Source organism: Coturnix japonica, chromosome 7, assembly GCF_054131305.1.
Source record: "Coturnix japonica strain WE chromosome 7, WE-NBRP24, whole genome shotgun sequence".
Classification (NCBI taxonomy): domain Eukaryota; kingdom Metazoa; phylum Chordata; class Aves; order Galliformes; family Phasianidae; genus Coturnix; species Coturnix japonica.
The window spans coordinates 18546132-18558882 of record NC_140669.1 but is presented as its reverse complement, the minus strand read 5'-3'; the positions used below and the strand labels follow the sequence as shown (position 1 = coordinate 18558882).

General features: G+C 47.3%; 1 protein-coding gene across 2 annotated transcripts in view; it reads left to right on the top strand.

The window, feature by feature from the left end:
* Positions 1–1610: 1610 nt before the first annotated feature.
* Positions 1611–12751, top strand: part of WIPF1 (WAS/WASL interacting protein family member 1) — a 48771-nt gene continuing 37630 nt past the window's right edge. The window contains exon 1 of one of the 2 annotated variants that reach the window (XM_015868421.3): positions 1611–1666. The gene's annotated coding sequence lies outside the window, so the exon portion shown is untranslated. Of the gene's footprint in view, positions 1761–12751 lie in introns of both variants that reach the window. The other variant, XM_032445962.2, reaches the window with a different exon arrangement.

Sequence of the window (12751 nt, the reverse complement as noted above, 5' to 3'; positions counted from 1 at the left end):
ATGGCAGCACTGTGGTGACAGATCACTTGGTGGACTCCCCAGAAGGGGAGGACACTGTCCTTGAAAGGGCTGTTACTACATCCCTCGCTTCTATGCAGACCTCCTCCGCATCTGGCTTGTAGCAAACAAACACCTCTGGGTGAGGTCTTCTATATCCCATACAAAGCTTGGAATAAGCACACCAATGCTGTTTCTCTACTACCTAGCCAAAAGGAAGCTGTTTGCCTGTATGTGACTTCAGGACTGTTTTCAACTAACTAATGACCTACATGCAGGAAGCAGCATTTAGGAACCCCATGTGGATTTGTGAGCCCCATTAGAGAGCTTTAGGTCTGTGGGTCCATAAAGGCAGTAAGCATAGAGTACCTGCAGTTTTCCTGTTTGTGAGCTCCATAATTTTTGCTCGCAAACTAATCTAGGTCACGTACCCAGGGCAGAAGAGGGTAGAGGAAAAAAGATAAAACCATGGTACCTGTTTTTTCTGTCTTGTAGTGCCCCAAGCATACGGTGACACAAAAACTAAGACATGACCTACATAAAAGGCTGGCAGTGTTTGAAGCCTTACACCCAAAGCAAATCAGCAATGATCTGGTGAGCATATCGCATTGTAATGCTGTCTTTGCACCTTGTAATCTCTTGGTCAAAAACACAAAGCAAATTGTAAGAGGTTGGCTCAGCACATGGATCGCTCAGGCTTTGACCTTGCTGGGACATACTGCAACAGAGGAATGAAGAACAAACTCCAGCTCTTCAGGACACCTGTCCATAACATCCGTGTTTTAGATAGTGGTGTTATGCAGCTGTTGAGCTGAACCGTGGTCGTGCACAGGCTAAACAAAAGCAATGAAATGCCTCCAAGATGTGGAAGGCACACAGGATGAGTACTGGCTCCAACAGGCACCCACAGTTACACAGCTACAGCCCTGCTGCCCCACAGAATGCAGCTCTATCCCCAAGCTGCTCCATTGCTTATGCCTTAGGCATTTTTCTATTCCAGAGTTCGGCATTGCAGCCAAAGACATTTAACAGAAGTTTTCTTTCTAGTTCAGACACACTTATAAGGAATAGGAAGCAGCCTCTATCACTTGACTGGCAAAGCCATTTCTGTGCGAGTTAATTGAGGTAAGAAGCACACATCCCTTCGGGGGCATCATGTGGAGAGAGGTAATTGACCTTCCCGCACCTCTGCATAGTTCGGATCTCAATAGGGATGCAGCGAGTACCTCTGTTCCCACTGTTTAATGACGCCTGCACTCCTCTGCCCGCATCCCTGCCGTGCCACGGCCGCTCCCCAGCCCCGCCGGTTGCCATCACGGCACCGAGGGAGGTGACGGGGGAGCCGAGACCGGCGCTCGGCCGCGACCCCGTGCAGCCCGCAGTGCCAGCCGTCCCGCAGCACCAGCCGTCCCGCAGCGCCAGCCGTCCCGCAGCCCCTTTCCCCGTCCCCACGCACCCGACTCCGTCCTGCCCGCCGCCCCCCGCCCTGCCGTTCTCGGTCCGGAGCCGTGTCCGTGTCCATGCGCAGCTCGCGGGGCTACGGGGAGCGGCGCCCCAGAGCCGCAGCGCGGCGCTTCCTGCCGCTATAAATAGCGCCCGGCCCAACATGCCCCGGCCGCGCCGCGGCTGTAGCGCCGCCGGCTGCCGCCGCCTCGTCCGACGGAGCGCGGTAAGGGGCGCGGGGAGCGGGGCGGGCTGTGCAGGGCAGGGCAGGGGCTGTCCGGCGCTGCTCCCGTCCGGCGCTGCTCCCGCTGCGCCCCGAGGTAAACAAGGCGCGGCGAGCCGGGAGCTGCAGCTCGTTTCGTGCCTGCTCTCTCTGTCTCTCTCTTTTCTTCCAGACTGCTCTGTCTCGGGCTGGGACGCTCTCTGCCTTCTGAAGCTGTTCCTGCTCTTCCTCTGTGCGCCCTGCTGGCATCCCTCCCCACTTTCCTCTGGCTTTCCTGCGCTCCCCGGGTGGAAGGATGGCGTGGGACGAGGCCCGGCCTCCGGGAGCACCCCTGTCCCTCTGGGCCGTGGCAGCCCGGGGGGCGGCGGGTTGTCGGGACGGCTGGGGACCGCTCCCAGCACGTGTCCCCGAACTGCGGCACCCACCGCGTTACATCGCGGCCGCCAGCCCGGTGGGTGCAGCGGTAATACGGAACTCGGGGTGGCGAAGGGGGCAGTGCCCGGGGGTCCTGCCCTCTGAGCGGGTGTTGTTGAGTAGTCTGGCTTGCAGACCTACGTAAGCAGCCCTAAGGTGTTAGGGTAGCCTTCCTCCAGGTTGTATGGTCCTGCTGCCCTATGCTTCCCGGCTCTTCAGGAAAGCCCCTCCTGCAGGGCAGGGCTGTTCCTCCTCTGCATGTGCTGCTCGTTGCTACCACATGCTCTCCCTGGGCCTCGGCACCGATAAACGGCACAGAGCTCAATGCCTGTCCAGGAATCTGCAGTGAGGTAGCTTCAAGTTGTTTTGTGTTTATTTTCTTTCTGTGGTGATCCCTTAAAGAAAGGGCTGTAACTGGGGGCTGCTCTCAGCCTTCCTGGCTTCCAGAGTGTGGGCAGCAATCTCTGCTCTTCACTCACACCTGCATGCTGCCTTCTTCCACCTCCATCTCTCCCTGTCCACAGGCAAGGCTTGGAGTTCTTGTGGTAGTATCCTGCCCTCACTACCTGTAGGTATCAAGCTGAGCAGCCCTGGCTTAAGGAAGGGTGTGAGAGGTGGCTGTGCTGGCAGTGTGGCCGTGGAGAATGTTGTCCTAGTCTCATGCACTGGGCAAAGGGGTGGATGGTGGTGCTGCTCCTGGTGGAGGTCGGAGGACCCTCTGCTGTGCGCTCCTCTCCACTAGAGCGGGGCCTGGAGCGAGTGAGAAGGAAATGCAGCTACTGCTGTGCTGCTGGAGCACGTGAGGGGAGGGAGGGACAGGGCGGTCCAGGAAGAGTACAAGAAGGCAGTGAGTGGAGAGAACACACTTACATGCAGATCGTTGAAGGGTTCTTTAGCAAGGGTGACAGCAACAAGCATAAGACTGGGAGGTTGTGTCTCTGAGTCCTTGTTACTACCCCTCCAGAAATGCTGCTTTTAGCTCCTCTGGTGCAGCGTGTGTCCTGGGCTTCTCAGTACCCTCTGACCTCCCAGCAGTACATTGCCCTTAGCTCATCCCTGTGCATGGGATGGCTCTGCAGCTCCTCACGCAGAGACCAATGTTCCCGCGGCTGCTTCCTTGGGAATGAAGGGGGCTGAGCTGTCCCAGGCTGGTCTCTGGATTTGACTGGGTGTACTCAGGCAGCTCACAACAGAGCTGAGTGGCTGCTGTTTCTGCCCTCCCTTATCTCCTTCTGCTCACCTGCCCTTGTTCTGTGCCATAGTTATCTGTAGGGTGTGCTGATGGGTTCAGCAGTCCAGGGTAATGCTGCCTAGAAAGGACAGGGGAAAAGGAGTGGCTCTCCTAGCCTGGGCTGCCTCTTGCTCTGATAGTACTTGTGTCTCTCTGGCTGATGATGCTGCCTTCTGTCTCTACTGAAATTGCATTGCTCTCTGTGTAGCATCAGGCAGCAAGATGCTGGCTGTGGGGTTGTGCTGCTACAAGATTGCTGTAGCTGTTGTTTGTATTTTCTCATGTTATTGAGAAAACCAGAGTTATTACAACATTGCATCAGGATATTAATGCTTTGTCTCATGCAGCAGAGGCAGAAATTGAAGTGTTCCTTTAGAGGAGTGAAAAGAACAGTTTCCTACCTACAGCCTTCATACCAGGTGCCCTCCAGCCTTGTCAGTGAAGGTTGCTGAGTTGCTGATAGCTTTGTGAAGGAAATGCTTTTCAATATTGCTCCCTATTACTGACAGTGCAATAAGTTCTGACAGCCATTTGCTTTTTGCTTCACTAATATGAGCACGAGGCTTTTCTTGGAGGAGGGAGAGAAGGCATGTTGGTGTTGTCTGATAAATGAGGGCAGAAATTCATAGGTTTTCTTTCACATCACACTTGATGTTCTTGGGATGTATGTGTGTATATAGGCATGACATTGGTAAATGGTCTCTGAATAACCTTTAGAAATGTTCTGTGCTCTTACTACACTGAATCTCCATCTGGATAATTGATTTATGCTTAGGAACTATGAGAAATAAGGAAACAATGGCAAGGGTAGGGGGTATTTCTTGACAGTTTATGCTCTTGCCAACATGAATGTCTTAATTGTGGAAAGTTCAGAACAGTACGAAACCTTGTGAAAGTTCAAATCTAGTGAAATGCTTCTGTGTTCTTGCTACAGACGTCTCTTATTCTTGGCTCTAATGCAAATGTTTTTTCTTCATGTGGTGCACTCTGACACTTGGCCAATGGCATCCACCGCCATGAGGGATGGGCAGGTCTCCTGGTTTGGAACCCATGGATCCAGCTGTGTTTGAGCTGGGGAGGGTGGAGGCAGCATTCCTTATATGGGGAGAAAGGTGAGGATGTTGGAGGTGGCAAGAAATCTTCATGAGAGCCATTTGCTTTTGGTGCTGCTGTGTAACTACCTGAGTGCTAGTTAGCTTCTGGCCTCACAGGTATATACATGGAAATCCATCTGTTGCTAAGTAATGACTGCAGAACTGTTGGTCAGCAAATACCCCCCCCACCCCCCACCACCCTGGAGATGAGGGCTCTTTCAGGCTGGTGCTGCTCAGCCATGCTGGCCTCACAGAGCAGCTGTGCTTGGGTCCCCTCCAGCACAGGTCACTGCAGTGCAGTGCTGGTAAGCTCGGGCATGGGCAGCAGGGGAGCAGTTTCATCGAAATCTGAGATCAAAGGCGTTCAGAATAGAAAGCTTCCTTGTTCCTGGAAGGAGATGGACGGGAAGCACAAGGAGCACTTTGAGAATCTGTTCTGTAACTCTAAACTCTGCTGCAACCCCTTTAGGAATCATCTACGTTTGGATCCAATTGCACATAAGTACGGTTTGAAGTGGAAATGTTTTGCTTTATACCTTCCTAAACTACTGCCTTTGCAGAAGCAAAGTTCTCAACGTTTAAACTGCTTCTGTGGCACCCATGGTCTTTGCTCACACCCTGTGTGTGTGGCTCCTGCTACTTCCCTCCTAAGGCTGAGGCCGGGTGAGCAGCACTCCTGGCTTCTGCGCATGTGTTCCCAGAGGGACCTCCTCTGAGCTGCAGCATCTCTTCTGCTACAGAAACTAAAGGGAACTCTTTAATGGGAAGTAATATAGAGGCTCCTAGCAGCTTCAGCAGGCCCCAAATAGCTTGTGCATGTTTCCCTTGTGATAACATCAGGAAGTGGGGTGATTCCCTCTTCCTACTCCTCATTAGTGTTTTTGGTGAATGCTGTCCTTCAGTACTGTGATCTGTTGCTGTGAGGAATGGGCAGAGCCGAGCAGACTGCTGTCCTCTAGAATATATGGGATTAAGTGGTCTCAGAATATCTGAAAATGGCCTTGAAGTGTGAATAAAGTCTTCTAAAAGCAGTGTGAGTAGAGAAGCACAGTGTGGGGAAATGGCTTTGCCTGAAGTCTCATAGCAGCGTGTCAGTAATAGTGCTGGGAAAGGATCATAAATCTCCTGACTAGTGGGCTGATGCCATTGCAGCTAAAAGACTTTACCTTTAAACAGAAAAACTTATTGCCTTATGCAGCTGCTTTCAAATGGCTGAACAACAGAATAGCAACCCTCCCTCTTCCCCCCAAAATGTAATGTGTGTGTACATATATATATTTAATCTGTCACTTAGAGGGATTTTTATATGAACAGTTAATTACATTGTCTTAGGCAACACTGAGAACATCAGATCTGGAGAAGAATTTGTGAAATAAAGACAAGAGCTGTAAAGGAATTTTTTTGCATGTGATGTTATTCCCAGTTTGCTGCATAACAATTAATGTCTTCTTTTTAAGAGAGGACGAGAGCAGAGAAAACTGCGTGCTGAATTCAAGTTTGAATCTCTCATTGTTTAAAATAACAAATCACTTGAAGAAAGGTTGTTGGTTTTGTTTTTCTAACGTGGAAGCTGAGGAAACAGATCGGTACTTTAGAGAGTACGATAGAAGATGTTAAGCAGTGAGCTAACTGCATCTGTGTTCCAAGTCCAAGTGCTACGAACAAGGCTCCATTCAGATCTTCAGTTATAAGATTTATGCTGAATTCATTATGCTGAGTTTGAATTCTGTTGGGAGAAGAAAAAGAGAATCATAGGAGATCTGTTAAAAATCCCTGTTCCTGTTTTGCTAGCTCGTTTTGTGAAGAGATGAAGCAGGGTTCTCCTTTTCCATCTCCCTGTATTTGTCTAGCACTTACACAGGTCATCTGTTAATTATTAGCAGCTGTGAAGCTATTGAGTTACATAAGTATAGCTAGCAGTCAGCAGAGCCTTGCATCATTCTGCAGATCTGTTCACTGCAACAACAGATAGGTTTTGTAACTTGCTTGACACGGGTATCAAACTATTCAAGAGAGCATCAGCAGGCATGGGAGGTCGGGAAATCCTTTAAGTCATAGAAATGAGGCACAATAATGTGCTGTTGTCACAGCAGCGTGCTGTGCAGATAGCACGTGTGTTGTTGGCAGGCTGTGGGGAGGGCTGTGTCAGGTTGATCCCTGACAGCTGAGCTGCCAGCCACACAGAGCAGGATTGTCTGGGCCCAGAGATGGGCATTAGGAGCAGAGCAGGTGTGGGGGCTTTGGGGCATGTCACAGGTTAGCCACGCTCTCTGATGTGACTGTATGCAGCAATCTGTCCTCTGTGTTAGGGACAGCTTCTTTAAATCCAGAGAGTGCGCAGCTGGGAATTGGAGGTTTCTCAGCCATGGAACCGTCCCCGTGAAGGAGAGTGTGCTGGTGTGGGCAGCCCAGAGCTGGGTTCTGTGTAACGGGTATGTAACGCTGTCAGAACACGGTGGGATTTGGTTAGCAGCACGAGTTCCTTCCCACAGAACCTTCAGGGAATACAGAAGACTTAATCCCCTGCAGTTCTGGGTATTAAGTCACAGACTGTGTAATGAGCTCTCTGATCCAGGCTTTGATTTTTGTTTTCAGATTGCTGTCGTCTTGTTCTCTGCTTTGCTGGTTGAAAGACCTCTGTAGGCTAGAATCCATAAAATGGTGAATGCAGTGATATCAAATCTGTAAAAAAAAATGCGATCTGTTACATACTTGTTCTCTGGAATTAAAATGATAAAATGAGTTACAGGAAATAGGGTGTCCTTCTGGGTTATAGTCTGTGTTAGTGGCTCAGATCTGTTCCCTGACACAACAAGGCAAAATAAGAGTTTTCCTGAGCTTCCAGACTCTTATTTATTTATTTTTAATGTAGCAGTGTGAAGTCTGAAATTCAGTGCCTTAAATCGGTGACCTCTGGTGTGAGAACAGTGGCTGAAGCCCCACTAGCTCACAGTCTGATGGCCTCTGAGATACACCGGGTGCTCTGCACAGCCCTCAGGTCCCCCAGCAACCTGGGGTCAGGTGAGTGCTGGGAGGTTGTTGTGGCAGCACTGTAGGGCCCAAGGACACTGGTGCCAACTGAGATTGCCCTTGTACAAGCAGCCTGTGCAGAATGGTGCTTAGCTTGTAACTAGTGTCAGCTAGGTCACTTCTTATCACTATAGGTGATTAAAGGGAAGGATCTTCTTGGAGGAAGGGCATGAATTGGTTACTCTTTCCCTCTGTCTCCTACATAGGAAATGCTTCTTAGGAAACAGCTAGTATTCTTCATTAGGAGAAGAAATGTGTGGAAACCCTTCTGCATCAGACATGCAGTAATAAGCTCTGCTGTCGTCCGTTTCTCCATCTCCCCCATAGCAGTTGCTTTGGTCACTGCTCTTCTCAGGTCATGATTTGCCTAGCGCACAAACAGCCTTAGTTGTGGCATTTCTTAAAGCTCATCCTCCCCTCGCAGCTGCCTTCAGTTTGCATGGTCCGTGGCTTTCTGTTAGCCTCACCTCCTGGGCCCTTATCAGGCTCTCTCTAACTTGTGCCTCATCCAGGCTTTGGCTTTTTGCAGTAGAGTGTCTCCTGTTTTGTTCTGGGTTGTCCCACATCTCCAGCAGTCCCTGCAAGAGCAGGGGAGTTCCTGCACTGTGCCTGCAGAGCGTCAAGCATGCTGGTTACAAGCTGAACTTCATGTCAGCCTGTTCTCATCAAAAGTGTTCCAGACGGGGGCAGATTGTTTTTACAAAGCACTTCACTGCTATCTGAGCCTCCTCTGGACAAAGCAAGAGACCCAGGATATTTCCAAATGTTTGTATGTTTTGTATTTCCATGCAGGGAAAACCAGAAATAGGGGGTTTTCTTCCTTACTTTCACATTTGAAGTTAATTGAGGCCGTTTTTAAAGGAAGTATCAAATGTAAACCATAAGGGGTGTTCTGTTTATGTTGTAAGTAAACAAAGCCCTTGGTCATGCACATAGTGAGTCTGCATGACTCGATGTATTTACCTTTTTATCTACATCTCCATTCAGGTACATATTCCTTGTTTGTTTGTTTTTATAGTCATATATCTTGCCTTAGCTTCAGGACTTCTGAGATAGGGATGCATTTTCATAATGTTCTGTAAAATGCATTTTCTATCCCAGTAGGATGAAATGAAATGCAGATGATAGCAATATACTGGGAAGGAATATGTACAAGTATGTCAGTGTTAGACAATATAGTTCATCTGAGGCCACTGAGGCAGTACCTACCAGAATACACTTTCCAACCACCCCAGACTGTTGCTACTTTGAAACTGAGAGTAAGGTATTAAGCATACAGCTTTGTTTGACAGCAGCTGTGGTGTTGTATTGGAACCAGAAAATCTTAAATGGGAGGCAATCCTAAAGTTTTGTTTCATACTAGAGAGCAAGCAGCAAACTACAAGGAAATAATCCTCCTGTTAACTTTCCTACTGGATTTTTCAGGTACAAGTTCTGCTTTTGTGCTGAATACATTCAGGGTGTTCTTAAGTTTCAAGGTTGTTTTAGAAGTATTCTGAGTGGGTAACTTAATTGAAATAAATAATGCAGGATTTTTGGATTTAAATTTCAATTCTCTAAGTGCTCTTCAAACTGAAGAATCTTATTCTGGAAAGTTACCGCATACTTACTCTTACTTGCCCCCTTAAGAGAATCCAGAGCAATACTTAATTCCTCATTGTTTGTTTTTGCTTTTCCTAGCAGATCTTTACAGGCTTGATATCTCCAACACTTACTGTAGCTTTCTCTTTTCCTTTTGTACACGTTTGTGCATGCTGTTTGGAGATGGAGGAAGACATTATCTTCTATAGGGAACTAGAAAATGGGATATTCCATAACTGACAAACTGGTCAAGTTCCTTCTTTATTCTTCTAAAATGTGCCAGTTGTTTGGCAGAACAGCCCTGGTAATGCGAGTGAATTGCAGGGTAAAAGCCAGTTGGATGTCATCATGCACAGTACTTAAATGAGAACACTGAGGGACATTGTGCTTCCAGGGGAAAGAACTGTCATTGTTGTCTTCTGCTTTTTGTTACTTCAAAAGTTTGCCAGGAAAGTTTCCTCTTAGGAGCAATAACAGAGTTTACAGTTGCTTACAGTAAAAGTGGTATAACACCGCTCTTTGCTTAGGCTAGGAGCTTTTATTCCTCTTGCTAGAGTGTTTGTGCGCTGTCTGTTTGCTAATCAGTGAGGCTGATTGGGCATTAAAGAACTCGTGGTTGTATACCATGGTGTTATAACAGCTCCCAAGGCCTTCCACTGTCTGCTATGCAGAGAAGCAGTTAAAAACACAACAGAAAAACCCTGCAAGAAGGGAAAGTAAAAAAGAACATAGTGTATTTTTACCTTCTTCCTTTTATCTAGAAGAGATAAGGAAGTGTCCCACTGCCATTTCATAGCTAAGCATGACTCCGTGCCCTAGGAAGTGAGGAGAGACTAAAAAACCCTACCAGTGAACTTGTGAAATGGCAGGCAGGCAGTGGCACTCCTCTGCCCTTGGTATGATGCAAGGTCACTGTAGGATGGCAGTGCTGGGACAGGACTGCCCTGAGCAGCATCAGGGCACCTCTTCCCTGGCTCCACAGGCTGTTGTCCCTTTGGCATGTGCATGGCATTGCTCCCTCAGGCAGGGATGGCAGCTTATTTTTGGAAATCAGGAGAGCTTTCTTCCTGCTGCAAAGCTCCCACAGCCTCAACATCTTCTAAGGGCTTGGGCTATCACTGTCACGTGTGACTGTTTGGAGTGGGGGCAACTACTGTCTGCAGGCACGTTTGTTGCAATGCACCTCAGCTCTATACAGTAAAAGTATCATCATTTATGGTTTCACTTCTCTGTGTTTAGTTCTGGTGTGTCCTGGTTCCTTTGTTTCTCAACAGAGCATGTGATTCTGGTAGTACTGGAGTTTTCTGTGATGCACACCAGTGCAGGATCTCTGACCTGACACCAGGGAATTCTGCCTGATGTAAAATGAGGGACTTTTAAAATTGTTCTTAAGGATATAATTGTGGAAGTAGTTGATTTGATAAGTGTTCAAAGGTCTCCAAAACCAACATTCCCAAGAGCACCGCAGTGCACTGACTTTCTCATTAGAAGTCGGGAGAACTGTCCCAGTTAGCAGCAAAAGGCCTGAAGATAAATATGTCACAAAGTTTACCTAGCTCCAAACTGCTAACAGTGGAACCTGAAGCAGGAACAAACAGCCTGTGTAACAGCTGCCATTGCCAAACCCCTGCTGGCAGCACAGGAGGTGGCTGCATCAGCACCTTCGGGCTCATGCAGCGTGCTGTGGTGCACAGCATCATCTCCCTGCGCTGCCTGATGGTCCTGCTCTATGACAGGCTGGCTCTGCTGGGACATGGCCCACAGGCAGGTGGCTTTACCAAAATGACTAAAAGTGATTAAAAGTGCAGTTATAGCCTTCTGTAGGATTTCTGCTGTTTGAAGCTAGAGCACTAAACTGCTGCCCCCACTTGTACACTCAGCTGTTGATCCTGGGGGCTTATCCTGACTTCCATGTAAGGCAGAGGGGCTACTTTGTGTCTGGGTGGTGCAGCCTCCTGATAGCAGCTGGGTTGCAGCAGTACAGGGAGCTTTTAGGTCAGCAGTTTATCTCTAAGCCTGTTGTGTTGGAAATAAACATGAGTGTTTTCTATCAGTTTTTGTGTATTGTAATTGCAATAAGTTGTTAGTCCTAGGTCTACAATGGTTCCTGCTCAAAACAGCATTAAGGAACTTCAGGCTGGAAGGCACTGTGGAGCAGCCAGGTGATGGATGTGGTTTGGTGCTGCACCCTGATGGCTCCAGGATCACTGGGCACAGTGAGCTCTCCTGAATGTGGCCCCTGCACTGCACACTGCATGTAAGTGAGGGGCAGTGGAAGCACTGACCTTCCTGAGCAAGCAGGGAGCTTCAGACTCACGGCTCGTCTCTGTGTGCATCTCATAGAGCCTGAAATTCCCTGTTAGCTTGGCTATAGTGCTCTCCTCATTCATAGTGATAAACTCCATTAATTCCTAGTTATAGCACAGATAATAGTTAAATGAGAGTATGACAAGCAGTGGGTATATGTATTTGTAAATTGAGCCTACCTTGCTCCTGTTAATTCTTGGGTGAACATTCTATTTTGATTAAATATTAATGGAAGAAAAATCCACGATCCCATCTTGTATATGATGTGATCTTGTTCTCCTTGGCTGTGTCTCTGGTCAGTATGGAGCTGCTGGCACTTGGACCTGTGCAAAGAGTGACAAGTCTCATCTGCTACACAGCAGAGGAGCTGGTACTGTTTTATAATCACCCAGCAAGTATGTACAGATTCTGATCTGCGTCTATATTTGGCATCTAGAGGCTCCTGATGTGGAAAATACCGCCCATGGGAAAAATGTAAGAACTGGACTCAAGTTCCTGCTCATGAGGACTTACTTAAAAAACAAACAACAAAATAAAGAAACACACATGAGTTTTGGGAAGGATGCTGCTCCTGTAATGTTGTATGCAGGTCTTTACTCCACTGAAATAATGCCAGTAAATACTCCTGTATTAGCCTGCTACTTATTAGCTCCCTTTCTATTTTTATATTTTTTTCTATTTTAAATCTCCCTAAGAAATCAAATGGTAAGAATTCAGAAATTAATAGCAATTTTATGTTGTTGTTATTATTATTATTATTAATATTATTATTATTTGCAAAGCAATAGTTTGTTATGCATTTTAATAATCTGAAATTTATAGCTTAAGCTCCAATTCACACAGGCACCTTTAGCTACAGACTTTAGGTGATTTCCAGAGAGAGGTTCCCTACTTTAAGAGAAAATTTAGGCCTGGTGCTGGAGTGACACTTTGATACTGCATGGCCATGTCAGATGGAAACCTGGTCTCATCAAAAAATGCTCTTTCTGTGGCTTTAAAATGTGTGGTTGCTGCAGCAGATCATGATTTCTACGGTGCAGATTTATTTTGCTTTGTTCCCCCATGTGTGTGTGTGCATGCGCACAAATGTTGATGGGAAGCTGAGTATGAAGTATTACTCAATTTAACTGTGGTTTTTGAAACAGTATTTTCTACTCAAATAACCACGTATATAAAAACTCTTCATCATATGGTTCATACCTGAAGCTTCATAAACTTTGACATTCATGCTAATAGCTGAAGACAAATTGCTCAATAATAAATATCTTATAATATCACCGTCATAGGAGTGTTCATATATTGAGAAAGATAATTAGACAGTAGGCATGCCTCTGGTGAGGTGTAATACATAGTTCTGGAAAAATGGCTAGGCGGCTTTTACTGGGCAAAAATTGTTGAAAATACTCTTTGGAAAGACAGCAAATGTTTTGT